This window comes from Schistocerca gregaria, chromosome 3 (genome assembly GCF_023897955.1).
Source record: "Schistocerca gregaria isolate iqSchGreg1 chromosome 3, iqSchGreg1.2, whole genome shotgun sequence".
Lineage (NCBI taxonomy): Eukaryota > Metazoa > Arthropoda > Insecta > Orthoptera > Acrididae > Schistocerca > Schistocerca gregaria.
In genome coordinates this window covers 858955521-858980766 of record NC_064922.1, presented here as the reverse complement: position 1 = coordinate 858980766, position 25246 = coordinate 858955521, and the positions used below count along the sequence as shown (strand labels likewise).

Here is a 25246-nt window from a genome sequence, read left to right as displayed (position 1 = left end):
CCTCTTCGTGTGTAAGTCAAGAATGCACTACACAAAACACGCCACGGTGTTGGCTATGACCATAGATTAAGCGTATATGTGGTGTGACAGACATTCCCACTCTGCGGCCACCAGACAAGTAGCTGCCGCACGCAGTCCAGATGGGGCGGGTCGCTGAACTGCACAATAGAGGCGGTAGAGGCAGTGGGAGGAAGCGACGGCGGGCAGCGCAGCCGGACTTCGCCGTCAGTTCTCCGTCGCCCGACTACTGACTACTGTGCAAATGAGCCCTCAGCGCCGGCCGCCCAGCTAACCCTATTTCCGCGCCTCGTTGCGGGATACCCTACCGCTGCCCTGCCTCCGTTCGCACTCCATTCCGCAGATTACGTTAGCGGCGGTCGAGAGGGTTCCCCGCCCGGCCACGCAGCAGGTGGCACCTCTCTGACGTCCTCACAACCAGGCAGGGCCGAGTGCGCCGGCCTATATAATAGGGATCAGAATAGCCTGACTGCGTTACTCGTCGGCTGCCCTCTGCCGGTCACCGCTGCAGCTCTTCGGCCGCTGCTTGGTTAAGGGGATCCGGAAAGCACTATCCTCCCATTGCTAAAATACCGCTTATATCAGGGCTTAGAAACTGGCCGGTTTTGAGCGCGAGTGCTCGCGTTTGCTCAGGCACGTGCTCGGGAGCAGGTGCAAGGTCGCGGAGTAGGGAGGGAGGAGAGGGAGGGCAAATGCGCGCGCACGTTTGAATAGGGCCGCAGCGTGCCTGTTGAATTCGCGCCGACTGTGTAACGTTTAAAGTACTACGATCAGCTCTAACAGTCACTTCGCTGGTTAAGATGTCAAGTCACCGTTGTGTAACCCCAACCATGCTTTCGCAGTTCAACCCCCATTGGGAGGAATTGTATCTGTTTACAGAGAAAGATGGTGTTGCAAAATGTTTAGTAGATCACAAAACGCTGAATTCTGTTAGGAAATTTAATTTGCAGCGACATTTTACGCCGTACCACGCGAAAGACAACGGAAGTGGAAAATGTGATGGACCAGATCGTGCACAGGTAGTTATTTAACTTAAAAGGAAGCAATCCGAAGAAGATCTGGACGACGAAGAAAAATCAACTGATGCAGCTCTCAGAGTGATCCTGATGGAATTGTCCAAGTCCGTCAGAATGCGCAATGGACATGAATAGATGCAGGTGATCGAACATGACGCTTATGTACGTTTCATTAACGTTTGGGAACCAGTGGAGACTACCAAACTTGAAAACGATAAAACTCTACTATAGCCACAACCTCTACACCTTACATCTGGAATGCCTACAACTTGCTGGAAGATTTGGAGTGTCCTTCAGTTCATTATATGATAGGTTTTTGTTTCTTTCTTTTTTTTCACCAGTTATCACACCTGGACAACAGCTTTCCAACGTCAATAAAATAATTAATCAACTCATAAAATATAGTTACTTTTGTACGCAGTAGAAATGAAAATGAAGAGAATTAATATCCATTCCAGATGTTCTTCCAGAATTGGAGCGATCTGCAGAGTAATAAACTCAGAAGGAGAACTTCTAAAATCCAAGATTGCTAATAAAGTGATAAAGAGTTTGCACAACTGTTCATACACAATATACCTAGATATCTAGCTACAAATTACACATGTAACGAAGTTAAATTGTGTAGTACACATTCATTACAGAAGTGATGTTATCCACACACTATGAACTTATATTGAATCTATGGCGTAAATTAACATGATTAGCGACTCCATTTAATGTCTAGGCATAACATAGCTTCACCTAGGCAGCAAGTGACACCTTGCAATGTTGACACCATACACTGTCAATAGTCGAGTAATATATGAGATACAACAATAAGTGTAATAACTATTTCTTAGTATGGAATCTGAATACTTAGTAGGTTTCATTTCTAAGTTTGTTGTCCCAAACAGATATCCGATAGTTTCTAGCATGTTCTATCGATGTATGTTATAGTATACAAACAATGTTTGGCTTGACTACTTACTAGATTAAGTCATAAATTTGTTATATAGATCAATTATACATGTTAACAGAATTGAGTATATTAAGAATTTTCTAAAGTTTTTCTAAAAATTTGTTGTTTTCAGGTCACTGTAGTTTGTGATTTAGATAAAAACAGTGCTTCTTTGAAAGTTCTTTTTTCAATAAGTATATTAACAGCTCCTTGGTACTGCGTGTTCATGGCTTTCCTTTACACTAAACGATTCCAAATTGTATCACCACAGTGTCACCCATTGGGCTTATTGAATAATTATCATGTTTACTCTGTGTCTCAATCTGTAGGCACCTGTTGTGAGAGCATAAGCACTTCTGTTCAGCACACTATCCTTGTGTTTGTACATATTGCTTATTTTAAATTTAACATGACAATACCGACTAATTTTCATGAGCTGCAATTGCATATTCATGGTGCGACACGACGTATAGAACTGATGAACGAGATTATGTCAATTTGTGGGGTATAAGATATGCTATTTTCCATGTGTATGAACAATTAATTTGTACATTGTTATACTTGACTTGTAAACCTGGTTCTATCTGTTGCATATCCGAAGATGGTACCACAGTCTTATCTGAAAAGGCTATCAAAATAAAGTCATTACTAACGATCTTGGATTTTTGAAGATTTTCTTCTCAGTTTAATAGAATTAATATATTACGTTACCTTATTAAGTATGACATAAAAAGTATGAAAAAAGCATATTTAAATAATTTTCGTAGAACTGCTTTAACAATGCTTGAATGTAGACTATGTTCACCACATGAAACGTAATAATAATTATTATTATTGTTATGGAAACTTTAAGGCTATGAAACATCAGTCCGATATTTATCATACACTGTGGAAATGTTCACGATGTATCAGCCTTTCATTTCATTGGGAAATTACGTCCGAAAACGAGGAACTTCCTGTCATATCTGAAACTTAGACTGTGTCATTTTGCCTTGTATGAAAGTGTGTGTCTTCTCCTCGCATCCCAGACATGCTCTGTAGGTGATAAATCACGGGAATGGCCAGGCCAGTGAAGGATCTGTACATTCCTCAAGGCATGTTTGGTGTGAGCTGCAGCTTGAGACCGTGAATTGATAAATCATGGGTATGGGCAGGCCAGTCTAGGATCTGTCCATTCCTCAAGGCACTTTTTGTGTGACCTATAGCTTGAGACCTTGCATTATCGTGCTCGAATAGGCGGTGAATTGTATGGCAATAGGTTCTACCATTCTTGCCACAAGGTGGCCAGCATTCAGCCTTTCTTCGAGAATTACCAAATCAGTCATGTTTCCGTATTAAATATGAGTGAGGTATGCTGCTTCCTGTGAACTTTAATCAGATTGTCTACGGACATGATGGATTTGGTCTGTCCACCACCGAAAGAAGAGAGACACGTTTTTGAAGGCCACTGAATGCTGCTCAGTGCCCCGGCTGACTGGTTCTACAGCACATAAGGCTCTGTTGTTTGTGGTACGATGACAGTGACAAATGACGCATGTCACCTGTAGATCTTAACCCGCGTTCCAGTAACCTGCACCTGGTTGTAGCATACCGCCTGCAATCTTTGTTCAGACTTCAGCTGTTATGATCTGTCTTGTCGTCAGAGCCATCCAAACGATGCTCTCCCGGTTCAAGGTTTCTGGCGAGACCTGCACCCAGTCTTGTTGACACACAGTCGTTTTCAGTTCATCTCGTCAGTACTCGCTCTACAGACATTGCACTACAACCAGCTGTCTGTGTGATCAGTCTGTACCAAGTTCCTGTGTCCCTCATGACAACTGTTGGCGTTTCTCAAAGTCCAAAATACGGCACATACTCGTTGTCAGCACACGCCGAGTTACCGTCTCAATCTAGAAATTTCCCAGCAACAGACTTCCACTGTTGAAATAGATTTCTTCTCTACTGAAGTTAACCTCATATCAGTTTGGTACCATTCGATCAAGGTGTTCTGTCTATTACACTTCCAATTGCTGACACTGTATGTAAAAGCATGATACAAGTTACATAATAACGTCAGGAATAGCAAATAACACCCCATATGCATAGCTGCTTAGATTAAGACTAGCACTTGACATCCAGTGCACTTTAATTTGCTGAAGCTTGTTAAGAACACTTCCAATGTCGCTGGTCATAATTTTGATAGTGACGCTAACGGCAGCAAGTTAAATGATGAAGAATGTGCAGTAATTGTTTCAGAGTCTTACGTTTCGGACAAAGACACTACAGGGGGGGGGGGGGGGGTTATTGTTAAATAAATACCAGTAGAAGACAAAGTTTGTGGAATATTGACTTTATTATATATGACATTGTTTAACATGAAGAACGAATTTTAGAATAATTGTAGGCCATTGCATTACACATATTTCATCAACGTCAATTTACTTTCTAAAAACAATCTTTCGAAAATTAGTACTTCATTGAAGTAGTAGAGAGTGTACTATGTGGGTGATTCCGTATACACAACCTAATCAGCCGTATCAGACAACTATCGGTGGACGTTAATATGGGGTCTGTCTAACGTTCGTCTTTATGACGGCCTTATCTCTGGGTGCACTTTTACTGAGGTACCTGAATGTCTGTGAAGTAACAGGAGTCCAGTCTTCCTCAAGAGCTGAAACCAGAGAGGGTTAGTGATGTAGAACATTGGAGTGTGGAATGATATCGGCGTTGCAACTCATTCCCACTGGGTTTGGTTCGAGGCTCTGGGCAGGCCAGAGCATTTCAGAAACGTTAACGTAAACAAACCATTGCATCACGGACGCTCTTTCATGTCGGTGCACTGTCATGCCAATACAATTCTGAACAGTTCCTCTACTGCTTCATTGAAGCAAACTTTACTCGTATCCTTCCGCATTTGGCGTTTTCTTAAGCCCAATAACGGCCCCTCACTCTAATCAAAGGAAAAGGCCCTCCATATCGAAGCACCTCCTCTTTCATACTTCACTGTTGCCAGTACAAATCGTGGTAGGTCACGTTTTCCATACCTTCGACAAACCCAAACAGTTCCATCGGAATACCAGATGGATTCATCACTCTAGATCGCTAGTTTCCTGTTAATCACGATCCAGTGGTGTCACGCTTTACCCCACCTTACGCGTCGTTTACCAGTGACTACATAAATGTGTGCTTGACCACTGTACCCCATTCTCGTTAACCCCCTACGAACTGCGTTTGTAGTAACTGCACTGCTGGTTCCACTTTGTAACTCAATTCCACTGGCTTCCTGTGACTTTCTACAGCCACCCTCCGCAATAATCGACGGTCTCTGTGCGGCTATTGGCCTACGTGAGTTCTGCTTGGTCTTAGTTTAGCTGTGATTCTTCGCCCGCGTTTTCACTTCATAGTCACATATCACCAACAATTGACTTGCGAAGGCATAGAAGGGTTGAAATGTCCTTGATGTATTTGTCACTAAGGCATGTACAGGGTGATCAAAAAGTCAGTATAAATTTGAAAATTAATAAACCATGGAATAATGTAGATAGATAGGTGCAAATTGACACACATGCTTGGAATGACATGGGGTTTTATTAGAACAAAAAAGAACAAAGTTCACAAAATGTCCGACATATGGCGCTGGACAGCATAATGTCAGTGACTGCGCATGACAATTGTGTATAGAAGGAGCTGTAATGAGAGAGAGAATCAGATGCACCAGCAGCCGCAGCATGTTGACGTTACCTGGAAAGGCGCTTTTAGTGAAGTTATATTATCAGAATGGGGAATGTGCTAGTTCAGCGTCACGACCCTATCGCCATAGGAAGCGGATTATAGCTAGTAAAGGTCCGTTGCCAAATGCAGCTGTGGCGAGAATGATTTCGAAGTTCGAAGCCACGGATTGTTTAGACGATAGACCCCGTAGTGGCCGACAGAGCACTAGGAGTATTGCTGCTGCGACAGTTCAGGAAGAAATGGAAACTGTAGCGGGTTCGTCTATGCACGGGGAAGTCAGCACTCGTGCAGTCGCAAGTTGCACCGGCACTCCATACACTACTGTTTGGTTGGCACTGAGGCGCACCCTCCGATGCTAACCGTACAAAATCCATCAGCATCATGAACTGTTTACCAGGCGATTTAGTGAAGTGGAGGGCATTTGCTGTGTGTGTTTCAAAAGATGGCGGAAGATGACGATTGGTTGAGTAACGTGTTGTGGACCGACGAAGCTCATTTCACGCTCCGAGGGTCTGTCAACGCCCATAACTGCAGAATTTCGGCTACCGAAAATCCTAGAACTGTCGTGGAAACTACATTTCACGACGAGAACGTCACGATGTGGGTTGGATTTACCACATCTACAGTTATCGCGCCTTTTTTCTTCGAGGAAATGCGTGATTCTGGTTTTGTAACTGCTTCCGTGACGGCTGAGAGGTAAGCCGATATGTTACAGAATCGCACCATCCCCAGCCTGGCAGATAAACACCTGCTGGAACGTACGATGTTTATGCAGGATGGCGCTCCACCCTATATTGCTAGACGCGAGAAAGATCTCTTGCGCGCGTCGTTTGGTGATGATCGTGTGCTCAGCCGCCACTTTCGTCATGCTTGGCCTCCTAGGTCCCCAGACCTCAGTCAGCGCGATTATTGGCTTTGGGGTTACCTGAAGTCGCAAGTGTATCGTGATCGACCGATATCTCTAGGGGTGCTGAAAGACAACATCCGACGCCAATGCCTCCCCATAACTCCGGACATGCTTTACAGTGCTGTTCACAACATTATTCTTCGACTACAGCTATTGTTGAGGAATGATAGTGGGCATACTGAGCATTTCCTGTCAAGAACATCATCTTTGTTTTGTCTTACTTTGTTATGCTAATTATTGCTATTCTGATCAGATGAAGCGCCATCTGTCGGACATTTTTTGAACTTATGTATTTTTTTGGTTCTAATAAAACCCCATGTCATTCCAAACATCTGTGTCAATTTACACCTCTCTATCTACATTATTCCGTGATTTATTCAATTTTCAAATTTATACTGACTTCTTGATCATCCGGTATATCTTTAGCTTATGCCTTACAGAAGTATATAAGATAACATAAGATAAAATGATATGGATCAGCACAAGCGGATACCTCTATAGGGGAAATCCGTGTAATTTGTACCAACATGTAATTCCGACCATTCCTTAATTTGGTGCAGCACAATAGTTGGCACCATCTCTTAGTTATCTCTATGATCGGGCCTGCAGAACACAGGCCACCGCCATCCACCGTCACTCGGGTACAAACAGCTGGACTGAAGGGCGGTGTGTTCTCGTGGCACGTGTTACTTATAAATTACGACAAGTAATAGTGTAGTGTATTGCCCATTTTATTAGCTCAAATCATAAAATAACTTGGCATGGTTTTTCAATACAAATGTAAGGCATGCTATTTCTACATTGTTCGGGCTGTTCTGCCTTGTGTATGTCGGACCACATTGAATATTATTTCTTGTGATAAGTTCCTATGGGATCAGACTGATGAAGTCATCGGTCTCGGACCACACTGAAGTGTGTAGTTTGGTCCATTGGTCCAAATTATACATCAGTCTATCAACAGATCTAGTTTTCCAGATGACCACCAGCGAAGCCAGAAAAGCTAAAGTAAAATATAATAAATGGAAACATGACGACTTGGCATTCGTCTTAACAGCAGTGAACAACGGGGATGGTGCTACCGAACGGCAGTGAAGCAGAATATTCCCAAGACTACATTTAAGAGATACTTTTCCCGCAAAAAGACCACAGCATTTGACGTTTGCATTGGTCGTCCAATGGATTTGCCTTCTGCATTCGGAAATGACCTTGTTGACCATCTGCTACATGTGGAAAGCATATTTTATGGGTGAGCAATTTCAATTATCTTTCTAAACATTTAAAAAATATACAACTAATAGAATTAGATTAATGCAAAGCTAAATTAAGCTTCTCACAATCAATATTCTTCATTGAAACTGGAGCCATGTTTACCTCTTACAGTATGGTTTTTGTTCTTTTCATTGTGACCTGGAAGTGTGTGATGAAACTAGCATTCTAAATATCAGAGGCAAATACAATCAACGCACGCTTCAACAGGTACCAAAGATAGGCTAGTAAGGAGTAGTATGACAGGTTTATGAGGCGACATCAAGAACTGAGATTCCAACAACCGGAATTAACATTCCAAGCTAGGGCATCCGGCTTCAACAGGGTACTAGTCCATAAGTTTTTTGATCTGTTGGAGAAGATTGTGGATGAACATAAAATCACAGCCACAAGAATATTCAACGTGGACGAAACTTCGCGCACAATTGTGCAACGTCCTGGAAAAGTGCTTATTAAGAAAGGAAAACATCAAGTAGGAGCGATCACAAGTTGTGAACGAGCGCAAAATGTGACAGGGGTCCACACTGTTAGTGAGTCAGGAGTCTATTTGCTACCGACGCTCATCTATCCTAGGAAGAGAATGAAGCAATCTCTTTCATTTGGAGCACCTCCTGGGGTAATATTTTGTTGCCAAGAAAAGGGATGGATGAATGCGGAAGCTTTCTGCCGGTGGATGGAGCTCTTTGTGTCTGTGGTCAAGCCTTCTCTGTTGTTCATACTTTATTGGACACAGTAGCCACATCCCAAGCGTAGCCGCCATAGAAATTGCTCGAAAAAATGGGATAATCATGTCACTGCTGCCATCCCACTGCACACACAGCATGCAGCCTTTGGACGTGGCTTTTTTCAAACTGTATAATACATACTTTGAGTCAGAAATCGCAACAAAACTAGGGGAGAATCCTGGGAGACGACTGACAACAGAGCACATAGCGTCCCTACTGGGTGTAGCATTGGTTCCCTACGGCAGCGACTACAGAAACAGCAATCAATGGTTTCCGTGTAAGTGGATTATGGTCAGTGGATAGACACGTCTTTGTCACCGACCAGGCTGAACCTCAGAGGGATAAGAATGAAGCTTCCAGACCTTCTCATTCAACCACACACTCACTGCATAAATGTTCAGACTCCCCAGACACGTCGGCTGCATTTCATGGCTATGTTACAGCAAACAAAATTAGTCCTCTTCCATCAGCCAGTACACATGGTTGAAGAAGGACGCGTCGCAAGTGTGATACGGCATGTGGAATAATTCCAACGGGAACTCGTCAGAAGGCAATGGTGGTATCCTAATGACGTAATCGACAAGGTGTAGCGCAAATAAGCGACGGCCTTTTGCAGAACGAAAACGATGATTGAAATTACAGGATCTTCAGATGGCAATTAGACTATATTGTATGTGGGGAATCGTTTCAGGAGGACTGGATTCAGTGCGATTAATGCAAATGATCGTCGCTCCAAGACAAATGACAGTTTCTATTTTTGTGCTCGATATTCGCAATAGCTATCTGATATGGGCTTGTTATATTATCTAGTTGAGTTCTCTGTATTTACTATGTATGGACTTGTTAGTATCGTGTAGTTCAGTTTACACCACTATGTGGTGTAGATTACATGTATGACGTCCAAATTACATGGTACTGAATTTCAGCTATTTGTTATTGTCACTATAATAGTTTCATAAAGTAATAAAATTTATATTCATGAATTGATGTCTCTTAGTGAACCTTAGCCAAGGAAATATATTCCTAGGCTAGGGTTCACTCAGTCAGGATTGATCGATGATGAACGGTATGTGGTCCAAATTACATGGACTTCCTAGGTACTAAAGGAAGCTGGAAACCGGTAGTAGACAAAAGAAGTTTAGGGATCCGTTTTTCATCAAAAATGGATATACAAAGACTCCAACCAGTTAACTGCCGCAGGTGTTCGGTCCACAAAGTCTTTCCAGTAATTCATGAATTTTCTTTTTGGATCCATGCAAAATGTACTCCAGTGTTTGTTCCGATGTTCCGCAGTCCCATTGGTCATCATCAGTAATTACACAGTTGTGTACCGTTGCTTTAGTCGCTGCATGGCCAGTTCTCATACGGCTGAAGGAGTTCCACGTTTTTCTTCGTTGGTACGCACCAGGGCGTCGCACGGTCGGATCTCTTTTCCCTAACTTCTTATGACCATGGAATGACGTCCGCTCATTTCTCCACTCATCTTTCAGATTATACCTTTCTAGATTGGACTGGCTAGTGTTGACCCAGACTGGTTCTCTAGATTTTAATCGAGCGCGTGGTAAAATGGTTCAAATGGCTCTGAGCACTATGGGACTTAACATCTTTGAGGTCAACAGTCCCCTAGAACTTAGAACTATTTAAACCTAACTAACCTAAGGACATCACACACATCCATGCCCGAGGCAGGATTCCAACCTGCGACCGAAGCGGTCGCGCGGTTCCAGACTGAAGTGCCTAGAACCGCTCGGCCACTTCGGCCGGCCAGTGCGTGGTAAGTTGTGCAGTGTTTCATGCATAGGCAAGTCTCTTGATCTTTCGAGTTTCAACCATCAGTATGTTGTTCTCGCTGTCGTCAGAGATTTGGAGAGGCAATACTGGCGAGTAATGACAGCCATAGCGCCGGTTGGTGATTTAAGAGTTTCTGTAACCACGCTCATCGCATCATTTAGATGCATAACCATTTTGTTGGTGTGGCTACTTCTACTCCAAACAGGAGATCAGTATTCGTAGACAGGGTACACAAATACTTGAGCCGTTGTTCTTCATTTTTTTTTTTTGCATTAGATCCCTAGCTAACACCAGTCACTTATTTATATGTTTTGGCTTGTGTTCTGCTAGTACAGTGTTTTCTAAACGTGCTGGCGTAAGCTGTCGCCAGCACACAAGTCGACAAAGATGTAGCGCAAAGATCGACAGTAGGCGCTGGATCAAGTGCACCTTTTACAAGAGAGGCCAGAGACACACCGGCAAGCAACAGGCCGCCGACGCACCCTCGACCGCAGATATTTCGGCCACTGCCGCTGACCGGAGGGTCTCACTGATTCTCACGAACCAGATTAGAGACTAGCACTTTCTCATCAGTGAGACAAAAGTTGTAGTAGCAAGATTACCGATATTGTCTGTAAGAGGGCTATTACTGATGACCTTACACCACAACACATGGACTCTATGCACCTTTTACAACTTCGTGAACTTGTAAATAAAAAGACCGTATTGTTTCATGTGTGCATTTGTGTAGTACAAAGAGGATACCAGCCACACATCAACATCCTCTCCTTTGTTTGCTCACGGTACAACACTCTACAGTGCCGACAAGAATATTACACTAAATGTTAGGGATCTATCGATAATCACTCCCAAATATTTGGGGTGTTCACAACTTCGTAATTTTTTGTTGCGGAAGATTATACTTAATTCCCTGTTTGTCATTTTGTTGCTTAGGGTGGAATGAGTTGACTTATATTTTATGAGGTGAATCCACGCTTGAGATCTCTGATCTGTCGTGCTGGATCCATTCTGATCTTATTGCTCCTCTGCTGACGACATAGCTCTGCGCGCCACCTTTTATAGTAGCTGGTCCTCCTGTCATGGTGGTCGGTTCCACATTATATATGGTGTCCGAATACTTCTGATAAAAGTGTGTGTGTGTGAGAGAGAGAGAGAGATAGAGGGAGAGAGATCAATCTTTGCGGCAGACGAAAGAGACGAAAGAGGACCCGCCAGTGATTAGACAAGATTAGCCCAAGGCCTCCAGAGGCGGTCACAGCACGGCACAACATGTCACACGACACCAGGCAGTCCCCCACAGGATCCGCCGCCGCTTGCTGCCGGTAGAGCTGATTGGATGGCCATCTGGGACGCTGGGGCCCTGATTGGACGGCGCTCTCCGGGGAATCCCCCGCTAACGACGCGGGAGTGGCTCTGTGCCAGCACCGCACGGCACAGCGCGCCGCGGCGCGTCTTCAGGGCGCCGATGGCGCCCTGACACGTGCCCGTCCCGTTCGGCACGTGGGACCTGTGCGACCCAGCCGGCGCCACCCGCAAAGCGAAGAGCTGCACAGTGCCACACGTCAGCGCTGGGTGAGGTCTGTTATACTGGGGCACGTCTGCACGGCGCCAGAAAAGTGGGTTCTACACGATGCAGAAAGTTCACACTTCACATCACAACTAACCAATTCCCCAGTTTCTGGCACTTTACGCTACTTGACCTCAGTACTTTTTTTCTACAGATCATTATGCCATCTGTGTGTGAATATTAAAGGTATATTTTTTATGACAGTCACGAATGTAATGTGTAAAAAAGAAAGGATAGGAACGACGATTTTCTTGGTGCCTCTCTAATACGCTGACGAAGCAAAACATTATGGCCACGTGATTTGGTTTTTCACTCTGTGGTAGAGTGACATATGAAACTTTCCGGCATATTGAAACTGTGTACCAGAATGGGACTCGAACCAGGGGCCTTTGGTTTTCGTGGGCACATGCCGGCACATGGCAGGACATATCCTTCTGGCGCAGTTTTAATTCACTAAGAAGTTTCATTACCACTACCTGCTTAATAGTGTGTTGGTCCATCCTCAGAAAGCAATACCGCAGCGATTCTACGTGGCATAGATTCGCAATTGCCACATATGATGGGCCAATGGTCTGTGGGTTTGGAGAAGGCGCTCGCCAGTAGCAGATATGTTTGACTGGGTTCAGATGAGACGAATTTGGTGCCTAAATCAACATCAGTATACTATGATGCTGTTTGAACAACTTTATCACGATTCTGACCTTTTTAGATGTCCTTTTATGCTGCTGGAAGATGGCATCGGCGCCGGGGAAGACATCAAACAAGGAGTCCGCAGCTCGTGGTTTCGCGGTTGCGTTCTCGCTTCCCGAGCACGGGATCCCGGTTTCGATTACCTGCAGGGTTAGGGATTTTCACCTGCCTCGAGATGACTGGGTGTTTGTGTTGTCCTCATCGTCATCATTCATGAAAGTGATGAGACTGGACTGAGTAAAAGTTGGGAATTTGTATGGGCATTGATAACCGTGCAGTTGAGTGCCCCTCAACCCGAAACATCATCATCATCAAACATGAAGGGATGTAGACGATCCATAATTATAACGTCCATGTAGTGCCTTCTGTTACTACCACAGGTCCCATGGAAGCCACATAGGGAAACAGTGCCCACCCCGGGTATCTGTCCGTGGCGCAGTCCATATTTAGCCTGATGATGTCGTTGGGTCAACATGCAAACAAGTAGGCGTCGCCTACTGAGCAGTACCCACTTCCTATCCTGTTTCAGATCTACCACATATTTCCGCCTGCCCTGCTGTGTACAGAGAGAACAAGCCTCCGACTTCCACATTCTGTGATGAGGCGTGAATGTCCAGCACCCCGTCGGCTACTCATTAACCACTTTGACAGTCGCGCGAACAGCTGATATGTACTTTTGTATGATCAGAAAAAATGGTTAGCATTTGAAGCATGTGGACCCCGCGACTTCTAATTCAACATCGATATAGCGGCGCAACACCACCTACTGGTAAAATGTGCCTGTGGCTCTCATTGTCGCTATAAACCGAAGGTAATGGACGAGCGTGACTTAATGAGACGTGAAGGACGCGTAGCAGACGAATACGCGAACCGTACCGTCCAATCAGCGACTTTGAAAAAGAGCGCATTATTGGCACGAGAGAATGTGACCCATCGATCTGGGAAACTGTGAGGGACGAAGTGTTCTGGAAGGACAACGAGTGTTTGCAGAATCGTCCCCGGAAGGTCGTAGAACAAGACTTTATGGGTCAGGTCGGACCATCCAGTCCAGCCCCCGAGAAGATCGACACTTCATCAGAATGGCATTGCAGGACAGATATGCGTTCTCAACGGCTCTGGCGCAACATTGGAAGAGTGTAACACATCATACACTATCAAGGTTGGCAGTCCGTCGTCGTTTATTACGGCATGGGTTACGTGCGCGCCGTCCTCTCCACCTGCCATTGAGAAATGTACAGAAACGTGCTAGACGGCAATGGTGTATGGAACGATGTCATTGGGGACATGAATGGCATCGGATAGAGTTTTCGAACGAATCCCGGTTCCGTTTGTTTGAAAATGATGGCTGCATTTTGGTTCGCCGCAGACAAGGGGGGGGGGGGGGGGGGGGCGCATTAAAGTAACAGCATTCGCACTAGACATACAGCGCCAACTCAAGGGCTTATGGCGTGGGGTGCTATTGGTTACAACCACAAATCACAGATGGTGTGTATCCAAGGCAGTGTGACCAGTGTGACCTAAGTGAATGACATCCTGCGACCCATAGCCATACACTTTCTGTACAACACCCCATACGCCATTTTTCAGCAAGACAACGCACGACCACATGTTGCTGCATGAAAATGTGCCTTCTTGGTGCCACAGGAAGCTAGCCTTTTGCCCTTTTGATACGTAATCAGCGTGGTTTCAGAAAACATCGCTCTTGTGCAACGCAGATAGCTCTTTATTCGCGTGAAGTGGTATTTTGTTGATCCCAACCTAGATAGGTAGGAATGATCATCAAAATAAAATACGAGAAATCAGAGCTCGAACAGAAAGGTTTAGGTGTTCGTTTTTCCCGCGCGCTGTTAGGGAGTGGAATGGTAGAGAGATAGTATGATTGTGGTTCGATGAACCCTCTGCCAAGCACTTAAATGTGAATTGCAGAGTAGTCATGTAGATGTAGATGTAGATGTAGATGTAGATGCCCTGGTCCGCTATATCACCACACTTGCCTCGAATCGAAAATGTGTGGGATACGTTGAATCGACAGGTGCAGCGTTGTGACCCAGTGCCAACCAACACAGAGGAACTTTGGAACCAGGTGATTGCAACATAGACGGCTATACCACAGGACACCATTCTCGCCTTATGCTCGTCGATGCCATCACGCGTGGAACAAGGGGCCCATGGCGGACCCTGTGCCTACTAGGCAACAGGACACATGCTGAACAGAAGTGACTGAAATGCTTATCATTTCTGGAGTTCATACTAATGAATATGAACGTCCTATATCTAGTCGCCCAGGACTTCCTGTTTTCTTTCTGAACGTAAGTGTTAATTGTTATAAAAGATAACATTCTGTTTTACATACTAAATCCAGAGCATCGACAAAAAAATTGCCCACCGACCATTACGGCTCCTCTGACCTGAACTGTATGCTCTACACGTGTGCATGCCCAGGATTATCCGATTTGAAACAAATGCCTGGCAAATGTTAGATTTGATCTGAGGAGTTTTCTGCTACACCTGGTAGTACTACTGCGTGACGGTGAGGCAGTCGTGGTACTCTGAAACGCATGTAAAGCTGATGATATTGTGTGAAATACGAGTTTGTGCCAAAGCTTTTACAGCTTGTACGTTAGGTGGCATGCCGACAAATCGAAATGCGCATAGGAGCAAGAAGTTAAACGTTTAGGAAGGAAGCTAAGATTTCTGTTAGTGATCATGTTAATCAGGAGACAGAAAAGGTACATAATCATGTGGCTCAAAGTAAGGTACAAGCAATGTTGTCCTTCTTCTGCAAAGCAAATAGAGGTCCAGCGACATTTAATGTATATAATATATCAGTAAAAAATCCAATTTCTTGGGCTCCTTCAACATATTTAATACAATTTCTGCGGGGTGATTTTGCCCCTCTGTCTCTGTTCTGTCAGTCCAATTATTGCCCAGGATTGGCATGTGTAATACAAGCTATTTTTAATCTAGTGTTAAAAATGATGTTCAATAAGCTTTATGAGTCAAACAAGGTTTTCTTTAACTGTTTTAATCAACGTTTAAAACAAGCTCTTAAAACTTCCATCTTTACAACACATCTCAGCAAGGGTGGAGGGAGGGTCCAAATTTTAAGGAAAATCCATCGCGTAATTGATAGATGTCCCCCATCGGGTGAGGGTTCAAATGTTCAAACGTGTGTGAAATCTTATGGAACTTAACTGCTAAGGCCATCTGTCCCTAAGCTTACACACTACTTAAACTAAATTATCCTAAGGACAAAGAAACACACCCATACCCGAGGGAGGACTCGAACCTCCGCCTCGACCAGCGTCACAGTCCATGACTCCAGCGCCTTAGTTCGCTCGACACGGAATTGGAGGAAGAAGTCAGTGATCAGACGCTGTGATAACGTTAATAACCACAGATATTAGATGGAATGTTAAAAAAGGTAGGAAAATATTTTTGATTAGTAAGATTGAGCACTGAAAGACCAGAGTCGAATCAAGACAACATTCCATTGGAACTACTGACGGCCTTGGGAGAGCCAGTCCTGACAAAACTCTACCATCTGGTGAGCAAGATGTATGAGACAGGCGAAATACCCTCAGACTTCAAGAAGAATATAATAATTCCAATCCCAAAGAAAGCAGGTGTTGACAGATGTGAAAATTAACGAACTATCCGTTTAATAAGTCACAGCTGCAAAATACTAACACGAATTCTTTACAGACGAATGGAAAAACTAGTAGAAGCCGACCTCGGGGAAGATCAGTTTGGATTCCGTAGAAATACTGGAACACGTGAGGAAATACTGACCTTACGACTTATCTTAGAGGAAAGATTAAGGAAAAGCAAACCTACGTTCCTAGCATTTGTAGACTTAGAGAAAGCTTTTGACAATGTTGACTGGAATACTCTCTTTCAAATTCTAAAGGTGGTAGGGGTAAAATACAGGAGCGAAAGGCTATTTACAATTTGTACATACACCAGATGGTAGTTATAAGAGTCGAGGGACATGAAAGGGAAGCAGTGGTTGGGAAGCGAGTAAGACAGGGTTGTAGCCTCTCCCCAATATTATTCAATCTGTATATTGAGCAAGCAGTAAAGGAAACAAAAGAAAAATTCGGAGTAGCTATTAAAATCCATGGAGAAGAAATTAAAACTTTGAGATTCGTCGATGACATTGTAATTCTGTCAGAGACAGAAAAGGACTTGGATGAGCAGTTGAATGGAATGGACAGTTTCTTGAAACGAGGATATAAGATGAACATCAACAAAAGCAAAACGAGGATAATGTAATGTAGTCGAATGAAGTTGGGTGATGCTGAGGGAATTAGATGAGGAAATGAGACACTTAAAGTAGTAAAGGAGTTTTGCTATTTGGGGGAGCAAAATAACTGACGATTGTCGAAGTAGAGAGGATATAAAATGTAGACTGACAATGGTAAGGAAAGCGTTTCTGAAGAAGAGAAGTTTGTTAACATCGAGTATAGATTTAATTGTCAGGAAGTCTTTTCTGAAAGTACCTGTATGGAGTGTAGCCATGTATGGAAGTGAAACATGGACGATAAATAGTTAAGGCAAGAAGAGAATAGAAGCTTTCAAAATGTGGTGCTAGAGAAGAATGCTGAAGATTAGATGGGTAGATCACATAACTAATCAGGGGGTACTGAATAGAATTGGGGAGAAGAGGAGTTTATGGCACAACTTGACTAGAAGAAGGGATCCGTTGGTAGGACGTGTTCTGAGGCATCAAGGGATCACCAATTTGGTACCGGAGGGCAGTGTGGAGTGTAATAATCGTAGAGGGAGACCAAGAGATGAATACACCAAGCAGATTCAGAAGGAAGTAGGTTGCAATAGGTACTGGGAGATGAAGAAACTTGCGCAGGATAGAGTAGCATGCAGAGCTGCATCAAACCAGTCTCAGGACCGAAGACCACAACAACAACAACAACAACATAGTAAGATTGACAGGAGGAAACTGCAGAGTTTCTTCGTAGCCAACATCAAATATTCAGCTCTGAGGACGAATATTTGGGTAAACGTAAAAAGCATTATAAAATACGCCTTAGACTAGCATGTGTCGACCGATTTTGTGAGGGATACAAAATACTCATCGTGGTTCAACAGATGTATAAGAAACGTACTGTAAAAGCAAAGGTAGATTCCTGACCGATCTATGCGAAGTCAAAGTGTGGTAGAAAAACATAAGTTTAACGAAGCCAAAATCAGCGTGAGAAGAATGATGTAAGAAACTTTCACTGAATTTCAAAGTGAAAGTTTGCGAAACAATATGACTAAACAATCAAGGTATCCACGGGTGTACTGCCGGTCTACAGTGTCCGACGGGCACAATATTTCGGTGGTCATACATGCCGCCATCATCAGGTGAACTGACGGACTGAGCTTCTGTGAACGTACCGGCACAGAGATCCGTACGCTCTGAGCAGCCATAGCGTACGGATCTCCGTGCCGGTACGTTCACAGAAGCTCTGTCCGTCAGTTCACCTGATGATGGCGACATGTATGATCGCCGAAATATTGTGCCCGTTGGACACTGTAGACCGGCAGTACACCCATGGATATTTTGATTATCAAATACGCCGGGAGAGACTCAACAATTACAATATGACTAAACAGTTCAAGAAATTCTCATTCCATGTAAAGTCAGGATATAAATAATCTATTGTATCACTTTGTGAACATACTGACACCAAATTACATGAAAGAGATAAGCCGGGAGCACTAACTGTGGTGCTCCAAAATTCTTTCACCACGGAATGCCGTACGTGGTTCGTCCTTTCAGCGAAAGCACAAATGCAGAAATTGAAGATATTGAGATAACTGATGGCGAAGTAAAAAATCGACTAAAACAGCTCAACAGTGAAGAGGAAACTAGGTTGGATGAGATAACTGTGAAGTTCTACAGAGATAATGCGGAAGAACTTGCACCCCTTTTAAGAGTAGTTTATTGTAGGTCGTTGTAGCAATGGAGAGTACCTAACGATTGGAAGAAGACTGCGCACACCTGTTTTCAACAGAGTCGTCCGTCAGACGCACGTACCGTAATTATTGCCCTGGGCTGATGAGCCAAAACATTATGATCACTGCCCACCGGAACGTTGGCCGCCGCCTAATGGCGTTGCGGGCACGTGGCGTGGTAACAAAAGAATGTAGGCGGAGCAGACACGAACGGGGGATCACCCTAGCGAAGATATGGACTGCAAACGGGAAAATCCATTGAGATAATCGACTTTTACAAGGGGCAGAGTATTATTAGGTTGCCTCCACGCGCGCGGCAGGACAAGTGTATAACTAGAGAGCGGTGGAGGCACTTCACGCGTCAGTGCGGTAAGGTTGCGGGGGGGGGGGGGAGGGGGAGGGAGGGGAGAGGGGAGATTGTCGGCGGCACATACATCGACCTCCGCCGCCACCTCTCGCACCTCTCGGCGCCTGGGGGCTCCCAAAAGGTCTCGCCTCCCCCCCCCCCCCCCCCCCCCCCCGCCCTACCACCGCCACACAGACACGAGCTTCCAGCGCGTGCCGGTCCGCACGTATGTATCGGCTTCCTGTGCTCTAAACAACAGTCACTCCAACGACAGAAGTTCTTCGCTCTTCTCCATAAATGATCACGAGAGGGGCGCATCATAATTTTAGGAGGGCAAGTACACTGCGTACCAGAGCCGCCATCTAATTCTTACCCAGTCGGAGGTTCTTCAAGTCCTCCCTCGGGAATGGATGTGTATATCGTCCTCAGCGTAAGTTAGTTTAAGTTAGATTAAGTAGTGCGTAAGCTTAGGGACCAATGACCTCAGCAGTTTGGTCCCGTAAGACCTTACCACAAGTTTTTCTAATTTTTACCAAACATTACTAATTATTTAAACTCCGTCATTAGTTACTGTCAGGACAATCGCAGCTCAGACATTGACTGACTGTGCACAGCGAGTGTTCACAGAAACAGTGTTGTCATAAAATGGAATTTCCACCTGAAGGCATTCTTGGTTGATTTTTAGACTTTTGTGAAAGACTAACTCAACAAAAATGCCTCCAATAGGTATTTACAACTTTATATAATCAATCACCTTTAGAAAAGGATGTTTACAGCTTGCAGTATTTCTGTCTTGCTGATCCTTCCGTTAGAGTAGAATTCCGTAAAGGTCTACCAAAATAGTTTGTCATTCCAAAACACATGAATGCTACGCGCAGGAAAAATGAAGCGAACCTGCGTGTTTCTTGCTATGGCACGAAAGCCTTCTTAGGCATACTGAAGGCAACGGTAGATTCGGTTTTCCATGAATATTTAGTTGCGAAAGTGACTTCTTCCTTGTGGGCCCTCTACAATTTCGCCAAAACTCAACAAGAAGATCGTGTCAGTTAGTGAAGAAAATCTTCAGAAGCTTCGACCGAAGAACCGCTAATTCTGAAAATACCGTTGGAGTAGAAAACTAAGTGTGTATACATTTGTTGTGAGCAAGAAAGTGTTTTGTTGTTTTTGGTTAATCTTAGAACAAAAGCGTTTCAGTCAAAAATAATTGTAAGACTCGGATATGTCGCGACTGTTGCTGTGGGAGGTCGAGGAAAACGTAAAGCGGAACGGTAAACAACATTTTGTTAATCTCAGGCCCCCAAAACAAACAAAAAAACCGAAAACCTAGCTTAATTCTTTATTGTGACATTAGGAGGAGAAACATCCGATCAATGACTCATTATGCGTATTCAACAGATATATCGCCTACCGACTGATCTCTTCCCCTTATGTTAAACAAACAAATGCGAACACAGCAATTTCTTTCACCTCAGAAACCTGTTAAATGCTTCTAAAATCATGTTATCAATGTTCCAACATAAGAGTGAAAAAATGTTCCTAAAATTTTATTCAGAGTCGAGCATAATTGTATAAATTTTGAAATCTAGTATTTTGAGAAACGATAAAAGGATTTGTGCAAAACACTTATTTGTGTTTAATTGTTGTAGTAAAAATCTTTAAAGGTAGTCTTTTAAAGACACTTTTATCCTCCATCTAATTTTCAAACTGAGTAAGCTATTATGAACAGAATTAATGTAATTCTGGCGATAGACTATATGCTATTCCGAACCGAAGAATGAAACACTTAGCTATTATAAAAAAAAAAAATCTTGAGGAGAAGAATCACTAGCTAGATACTGGAAATGAGATCTGTACTACAAAGGGGCTGTTAAGAAACTTTGCAGATGACTTCATAGTACGGGGAGCTCCTAAAGAATCTTGAATGCAAGGCACGGGACACCATCAATATATCGTCTTCTGTGGTTCTACTAACGAATGATCGTAAATAACAAAAGACAGTCCTTATCGACGCAATAGTTTCCCAGGCCAATGCGGGGATATCGTTTGTAACATTATAACGCAACAAAGGAAACACCTTCGTGTGACTCGAAAATTCCTACAGTTTGATAACTAAAACGGTTTGGATGTATTCACACAAATGTATCTCCTCAGCAATGGTACAGCTCAGAGATCTTCTGAAAGGTTTTCTAGAAAGTCTGAACAGTTGATCTAGAACCATTGTCCCCAGTATCTATCGTGGGTGATTTTTGCTGGCTGAACACTTTGCTATTGACTATTGGGAGAAGCTACTGATGGTGAGAAATATATTTATACATATACATATTTGATTTATTGAAAAGATTAGTAACAGTAGCACCTAATCTAAATCCACTACGTACATAATGAATGATAGAAATATCTTTCTTCCAGTCTCTCCACAGACACACAACAATCTTGATTTTGAGATCTAGAAGAAGATATATATTGGCTACAGTTACAAGACAGTCCCTTAAAACGGTTGCCTACAAACACATCTACCAACTACAAATGACTTCAATTCAGAACATCTACAGAATTTTGATGAATAGTAATTGCAACACATCAAATAAAATGCTTTCTTGTTGCGATTGCGCGTGTGCGCGCGAGAATGTTTGTGTATGTGTGTGTGTGTGTGTGTGTGTGTGTGTGTGTGTGTGTGGTGTGTGTGTGTGTGTGTGTGAGAGAGAGAGAGAGAGAGTGTGTGCGTGTGCGTGTGTGCGCGTATTTGTGCGTGTGCTTGTCTGTGCCAGACAGAGAGAAAGAATAAAAAAAACTAATAATTCAACAAATAAGAATAATTATTGACGGCCGTAACACATTTTATGTGTGTCATGTTGAAAAACACACAGGTAGTTGCTCAGCGAATCTTTTTCTGTGCTACCGGCTTGCATCTGCAAGACTGTAATAGGTCATCGTGTCTTCAGGTGAATAGACATTTATGAGCAAGTTTGACATTATATATTTGTAGATGGTACATACTGAAATCGTAATTGACTACAGACGCATGAGCTAAGGTGATGATTTTTGACGTGATGATGTACTTGTTGATGGGACTAGCATCAGAATACAGAGATTCACTTGGCAGCTATAGGTATTTCATAAAAGTGACTAGCAATAAAACATGTTTTTGCACAATACATGAGGAACAGTTTTTCTTACATTGCAATGGAGGTTGCGACACTTTGCCCCTTGTACGACTCTGTCGGGCAGACAGAGAAGATGAGAGGACGCGAGGAGCATATTCTGCATCGTCTGCAGCTGCAGGCGACTTACCTTGCGTCAGCCGATGTACAGTCCTGGGAGGATCCCCAACAGTTACAGTGAGGTGCCTGGAACAACAGATAAATACAACATTTATTCATCTGGCGCTGGTCTGGGAAGGGACATGAAATAACAAGAGAAGTCAGGTGAATGGGTGCTGTCGGCTATCAAGAACAGGCTTGCCGGTTGCGCTTTGGAATTGTGCACCGCACTACACGGCTCTGCACGAGCCACTAGATAGGTTACTCACTTAGTTCGTTGTCACATACACAGCCGTCGGACTGAAATTTAGCGGTAACGAAATGGTGCGGACAGCATTGAGAGGAAGTTTTCTAATATTTTACCGTCAGCCAAAAATACTTCTCTGTTGGTGCTGTTTCCTGGTCTAGCAGTCGAACGCCTGCCCGGAAACCGGAAGGTCGCAGAATCGAATTCCGATCGGACCACGGAAATTTTCAGTCCGCCTTTAATCTAACCATCACCTCTCAACTACCTGGGGAGTCACCAGGAATGCCACATGGTTCGGATTCCAGGTTAACCTGTAGGTCCCCTTTTCTCTGTTGGGCAGCTGGGGTCGGTTAGGGACTCACAGGTAGCCGAAGTGGCGTCCAGTGAACTCGGGACCTTTGCCTTTCGCGGGCAAGTGCTCTACCAACTGAGCTACCGAAGCACGACTCACGCCCGGTACTCACAGCTTTACTTCTGCCAGTATCCGTCTCCTACCTTCCAAACTTTACAGAAGCTCTTCTGCGAAACTTGCAGAACTAGCACTCCTGAAAGAAAGGATATTGCGGAGACATGGCTTAGCCACAGCCTGGGGGATGTTTCCAGAATGAGATTTTCACTCTGCAGCGGAGTGTGCGCTGATGTGAAACTCCTGAAAGAAAGGAGTCGTGCTTCGGTAGCTCAGTTGGTAGAGCACTTGCCCGCGAAAGGCAAAGGTCCCGAGTTCGAGTCTCGGTCGGGCACACAGTTTTAATCTGCCAGGAAGTTTCACATCAGCGCACACTCCGCTGCAGAGTGAAAATCTCATTCTGGAAACATCCCCCAGGCTGTGGCTAAGCCATGTCTCCGCAATATCCTTTCTTTCAGGAGTGCTAGTTCTGCAAGTTTCGCAGAAGAGCTTCTGTAAAGTTTGGAAGGTAGGAGACGGATACTGGCAGAAGTAAAGCTGTGAGTACCGGGCGTGAGTCGTGCTTCGGTAGCTCAGTTGGTAGAGCACTTGCCCGCGAAAGGCAAAGGTCCCGAGTTCGAGTCTCGGTCGGGCACACAGTTTTAATCTGCCAGGAAGTTTCACATCAGCGCACACTCCGCTGCAGAGTGAAAATCTCATTCTGGAAACTTCTTTAAGTGATTTACATTCCAAAATCAGAAGTTAATGCACGAACGAGATAAGCCAATGCAAAAGTGAAATGCTCGTACAATAATAACTGGTGTGACAATCAGAATCTTGAACGCAGTCATGCAAACGTGTCTGCATTACGTTGTACAAGTGGCGGATGTCAGTTTGTGGGATGGAGTTCCACGTCTTATGCGCTTGGTCGGTCAGTACACAGACAGTTAATGCTGTTTGTGGATAAAGCTGGAGCTGTCGCCCATGAGTCCCATATGCGTTCGATTCGAGACAGATCTGGTGATCGAGCAGGCCAAGGAGGAGGCTCTGAGCACTATGGGACTTAACATCTGTGGTCATCAGTCCCTTAGAACTTAGAACTAGTTAAACCTAACTAACCTAAGGACATCACACACATCCATGCCCACGGCACGATTCGAGCCTGCGACCGTAGCTGTCATGTCGTTCCGGACTGAGCACCTAGAACCGCTAGACCACCGCGAGCAGGCCAAGGCAACATGTCAACACTCGATAGAGCATCTTGGGTTACAGCAGTGGCCTGTGGGCGAGTGTTATCCTGTTGGAAAACACCCTCTGGAATGCTCTTCACGAATGGCAGAACGACAGGCCGAATCACCAGACTGGCGTACAAATTTACAATCAGGGTGCGTGGGATAACCATGTGAGTGCTCCTGCTATCATACAAAATCGCACCCGAGACCTTAACTCCAGGTGTAGCTCCAGTATGTCTGGCACGCAGACAACTTGGTAAAAAGTCTTCAACTGGCTTCCTACTCAACAGAGGGCCATCTCTGGCACCGTTTAGAACCAGCTTTCGTCAGAAAACACAACAGATCCACTTCCTGCCCTCAAATGATCTCTCGCTTGACACCAGTGAAGTCGCACATAGCGATGGTTTGAAGTCAGTGGAACGCATGCTACAGGACACCTGGCTCGAAGCTGTCCATGAAGTAACCGATTTGTAGCAGTTCGTTGTGCCACTGTGGTACCAACTACTGCTCAGATCGAGCTGCAGATGTAGTGCGATGCGCCAGAGCCATACACCAAACACGATGGTCTTCCCTCTTGGTAGTGCCTCGTGGTCTTCCGCAGCCCGGTCTTCTCGTGATCACCGCTGCCAGCAACCATGTACAGTGGCAGCATTCCTCCAAAGCCTTTCTGCAGTATCGCAGGGGAGACATCCAGCTTCTCGTAGCCAAACTCAGTGAGATGTTGATAACGGCGTCTTTGTCACCCTTAGGGCATTCTTGAGTAACATCAACTCACCACGTCCAATCTCAAAGGTAACTGACGCTCACGACCGTCACAGCGTGTATTTAAAGCAAACTTGATTTGCATCCTCGTAGTGGCGGTACTATCGCCACACTTTCGCGACTCATACGAAATTTGAATAGACATCGTCATTGAGGTATAGAAACACGCCTACCAACTTTCGTGTACGTCGCAAAACTACTCCTTGCTGTTGTGACTTTTTTCCGTCAGTGTTTCTGAATTTCAAATGTACTCTATAATTACGGTAATATCTGGTGTAATATAACTAATCTGAAACGCATATCTGGACGGAAAAATGTTTATCCATATATGGAGTAATGCATGACAGGATCTCATGGTTTGTGATCGTGCTATCCGTCGTCACCCACGCCCGAGCTCTACTTCAACACGACAACACGGATTCATA

The 25246-nt window shown here is 44.3% G+C and overlaps 1 protein-coding gene across 1 annotated transcript in view; it reads right to left on the bottom strand.

The window, feature by feature from the left end:
* The window catches only part of LOC126355632 (cGMP-specific 3',5'-cyclic phosphodiesterase), a gene marked incomplete at its 3' end in the record, with an annotated part of 1336169 nt that overhangs the window by 906427 nt on the left and 404496 nt on the right, over positions 1–25246 (bottom strand). Inside the window, exon 3 of the mRNA XM_050005998.1 lies at positions 22227–22282. The remainder of the gene's footprint in view (positions 1–22226; positions 22283–25246) is intronic.